Here is a 5,082-nt window from a genome sequence, read left to right on the forward strand (position 1 = left end):
AAAAAACCATAGGGCGCCTGGGTGGCTCAGTTGGCTAAGTGACTGCCTTGGGCACAGGTCATGATCCCAGAGTCCTGGGATCAAGTGCCGCCTCAGGCTCCCAGCTTTGCAGGGAACCTGCTTTTCCCTCTAACCTTCTCCCCTCTCATGCTCTCTCTCACTCTCTCTCTCTCTAGGTAAATAAAATCTTAAAAAAAAAAATCAAAATCTCATAAATTGGAGTGCCTGGGTGGCAGAGGTTAAGCCTCTGCCCTCAGCTCAGGTTATGACCTCAGGGTCCCGGGATCAAGCCCCACATCGGGCTCCCTGTTCAGTGCAGAGTCTGTTTCTTCCTCTCCCTCTCCCTCCACCACCCTGCTCTATCTCTCTCACTCATGCTCTCTCTCTGAAATAAAATAAAATATTACATAAATAAACCCATAAATTTTACAAACACATACACAAAATTATTTTTTACAACCACCAAATTTATAATAAATTAAGTCTGTTAATAACAAGTACTGGTGAAGATGAAAACCAAAACTTTTATAACCCACTGACAAATTAGTATGAACACTTTGGAAAAGCTGAATATGCTCATTTTCTATGATCTGGTACATCACTCCTATATGCTTCCCCTAGAGAAATTCTGGAACATGTACAAGAATACTTCAAAGAAGCACTTATAATTGCAAAACATAAGAACAACCCAAAGATTCATCAGGAGGGGAATACTTAAATTATAATACAGACAATGGAATACAATACTGAATAAATATTTTATAATGAATAAAATATATGCATTAATATCAAAGTATCTCAGAAATATAATATTAAGGGGATAAAGACAGTTACAGTGTTATTCCATACCTACAAAGTGAAAAAGATGTAAAAGTAACTAATATTTTTATAAAGACATATACATACATGATTTTTTTTACATGAAAACAGCAAGAGAATGACAAATACACAATTCAGTAGAGTGCTATCCTCCTGTGAGGATGATAATGAGTGAGGAATACAGCGGAATTTTCAAGTGCACTGATAATGCATTATTTTTTAATCTAGATGATAAATATATGAACGCTCATCTATTTTATATACCAGCTTAGAAACTGTGTGTTTGAGGAGTAGTGTTCAAACTATGTTCCTCTGAGTGTGTGAGAGGGATGCCAGAGCTGGACTACGTCTTTTCCAACAGGATTATTTTGCACAAAGAAGGGTGCATATTGAGTCACAAGGTCCCCTTGCACACTTACTGTAAGGGCCTATTTAGCCAGAGGGATTCCATCTTGGGTTAAACAGTGATTTTGTTGTTTATGCAGTAAAACTTAAACTGACCCTGCCCCCCCTCAGGGACTTACTTAAAAACAAGTCCCGGAAACCAGTCCCAGGTAACAAAGCCCAAATACAAGGGTGGGTCAGGCCAGGTGGAGACATCCAATCAGTTGGGGGCGGCGCATACTGTCTCCCTATCTACCAAGGAGTATGGGCCCCACCTTTTGGGTGCCAATTCTGACCAAGGTGATAGGCTAGTTCAAATGTCTACTATAGGGTAAATTGTTACTCAGTCGGTCACTTTTGTGTGACCTAACATGACTGCGTAGCTTTCTGTGTGTTACAATCTCATTGGCCACCTGTGCGTGGTCAGGCCCAACCACATGGCCTTTGCCCTTAAAGGCTAGTCTGTGGGGCAGAGAGTGGTCACCCTCTCTGTAAGAGGTGCGGCCCCGAATGTTCGGTTTGATTCTTGATGCTTGGTGCAGAAATAAAGCTTTGCTTGACCTTCACTTTGTATCAGTCTCGCTCCTTTAATCACAGACCCATTATTGGGGGACCTTTCACTTACGGATCTGTATTTAGCCAAAGCCCAAAGAAACCAAAAGCTTAAGGTCAGTAACTATTGCCCACAGGTGATGAATTCAAAATAAAGACAAAACAGTCATGAAGTGATATCATAGGTCAAGAGGGGAAAAACAGGCACCTACTTAGTTGCCACTTTTCAGGAATTCATCCCTAATGGACTGGCTAAAGAGGGTTCCTTCTTTCAACCACCTGCAAGATTCACCATCATTTCCAGTGTGAAAAGGGGGGCTTGTCTCTTATTCTTTCTAACCCTACTCTGTTGTTCATTCACTCTCCTGCTCACCTTCTCTGATAAAATGTTCCCTGTGGCTATATATTTTTTCTTCTATAAAGTGTGTCAGCAAATGTGAAAATTTGTCAACTCCCCATTATTTCCATTTCTCCAAATCCCCAACATCAATCACGGAACATAATTGCAAAAAATATTCTGATCTATGTATATGCTTCAGCAATTCCAGTACCTAAATGGAGACCATCAAAAAATGTTTTTATGGCTTTTTATTTTTCTTTTCTCTGCAGTATTTTGAAGCTGCTGCAACATCCCTGCTGACTCTTTTTGTTTGGCAAAGGTCAGCTTTGACTATGCACTGGCGTTTCAGCGGAGATGGATAATCTGCTTAATGAGAGCAATTTCCTGCTCTGACCTAGCCTTTAATTATTTTTTAATCACATATTTGGCATATTTGGTCATCGTAGTTCATTACTTCCTTTGTAAAGTTGTCTTGTAATGGAAATGAGTGCACTTATTCTGGACAGTGTGGAATGAAGCTATCACAGTGACGGTGAGCCTCACTTTACAGTAGACCTAAGTTCCCAAAATGTGAATACCAATGGCATTGCTGTAAATCCAGCCTTATCTTTCCATAAACGAATGATCATATGTTTCATATACATCTTTGAGAGATCACTGATTTGCTCTTGAATTTTTTATTTTACTTAGGTCTCTCCTCCAAGTTGTTAATGTTCTATAAATGCACATCAAATATGCCAGGAGGATGTAATATTTAAAGAACTGAAATTAGAAATCCGAGGATATGGGAAGGCATTTTATAATGTGACTCATCATCTTCCTAATTTGTTGGGACTTTCAACCTTTAACTTTTATTCATAGATATTCTTATATACAAATATTATTATACAGGATTCTGTATAAAAAGTATTTTTAAGTCCTACCGGATGGTCTTGTACTCGTAAAGGAGCTACTGTGAGCAAGTAGCACAAAGTAGTGTGCCAACACTGAGTGGAGATATATTAGTGTGCTACATGCAACCTTTGGTACATATCCTGCACACCTTCTTGGGGTATCACAATCACTCAAAGACTGACTTTAGGGGCAGGGAGAAATTAACGTAATTTAATTAAGTAATTAAAAGCAGTATTTTTTTTTATTAAAATGAACCAACTTCTAAAATAAAACAAAATACAGTAAACCAACATTTTATTTTTATTTTTATTTTTTGTTAAAGATTTTTATTTATTTATTTGACAGAGATTACAAGTAGACAAAGAGGCAGGCAGAGAGAGAGGAAGGGAAGCCGACTCCCTGCTAAGCAGAGAGCCCGTTGTGGGGCTCGATCCCAGGACCCTGGCAGAGGCTTTAACCCACTGAGGCCACCCAGGTGCTCCTAAACCAACATTTTAAAACAAGTTATCTTCATATAATTGTAAGGTAAAGTACAACTATTCAAAGAAATATCTTGCTTTCAGAGGTAACTAGAACTGTGTCCGCTCACTCTCACAGTTAAATTTACTTGTCTCTACTATCAGGAATACTTTGGCAGAAAAGTTTGAGAAGCCAGAGTTACAGCATCCTGACAAGAAGCTATCCAGTCTCTATTTGAACATTTCATATAATGGATGGGCTTTTACCCAAAAAAGGACACATTTTAGGGTTCTTCAGGTCTATGCCTTCAGGTATTACTGTGCCTGCCCACTCTTTCCTGCCACGCCCCCCCCTCACCTTCCCTGCACACCCTTCCTCCCCCGCTCACCACCCCCCCCCCGCCACCTTGCCCCCCCCCCCCGCAGATTAGTCTCTTTCTCCAGTCAAAGACTCCTTTTTTTATAGCATTAAAAAAAAAAGCAGTCTAACCAAACTCCACTCTGAAACACTTCCTTTTTTTCCTGCCCAACTCCGTCACCGGAATGGGGATATGTAAGAAGAGGTCAAAGCTGGGGCAACCCGCTTGCCCTTCCACCTCACTGGTTCAAGAGGGTAGGGCGCATGCGCTCCTTGGGTCAGTGGGATTGACTTCCGTTCCCATCGTGCCCTGAAAGCCGAATCATGGAGCACGCTAAAGAACTCAGTGCTAGTGAGGAAGAACGGCACTGCTTTAATAGGAGCGAATCGTTTAGAAATGAGCAAAGGTCTAGTGAAGATATTTTCTGGGACTTTCAGATAAACATCTTGGGTGAAAAGGATAACACCCCGGTTCATTTCTGTGACAAATGCGAATTGCCCATTAAAATCTATGGGCGGATGATTCCGTGTAAGCATGCTTTTTGCTATGCCTGTGCTATTTTACATGAAAAAGGAGGAGATAAGATATGTCCAGGCTGTAGTAAATATGTTCACCGAATTGAGGAGCATGCACAAGGTTCTCTATTCATGTGCAGCACTGTTCAGGGATGCAAGAGAACGTATTTGTCTCAACGAGATTTAGATGCTCATATCAACCACCGCCACATGAGACACAGAGACCCTGCTGCCGGTCCTTAACTTGAATGTGCATTCTGCGTATTGCTGCAGCGCCACATGAAATCTCTGATTGTTTTATAAGACAAGCATCATATGAACCGTATTCCAACAAGGCAGCATTTTATATCACCACTTCCTTTCCAACATGTACTGCATAAGCCATAAGAAGATATTTATGCTCCTCCAGCGGAGTTCGTAATACACAGCTTCACCTCAACTTCCTTCAGCGAGTCAGGAAACCTCTGTATTTCAACAAGAAAGCATAGCAACTTAATGACTCAGATTCTGGTGCTTGAAAACTACTACCTCCTGTCTCTACACCTGAGCTCACCATCATCCTGAATATCAGCATCAACCAGTGGTATTGAACTCTCCTCATATTATACCTCCAGAGAAACGTTCTGTACTGTACTCTCACCTCCACCACCAGTGAGCCATCGAATACCTCATCAAATACCACCTGAAGCCAAGCTTCAGGTCTACCAATGACTTCTTCTCCAGCGCCTTCTCCATAGGCACATTATTGCTCAGATTCTACC

Source organism: Mustela nivalis (assembly GCF_964662115.1).
Source record: "Mustela nivalis genome assembly, chromosome: X".
Classification (NCBI taxonomy): domain Eukaryota; kingdom Metazoa; phylum Chordata; class Mammalia; order Carnivora; family Mustelidae; genus Mustela; species Mustela nivalis.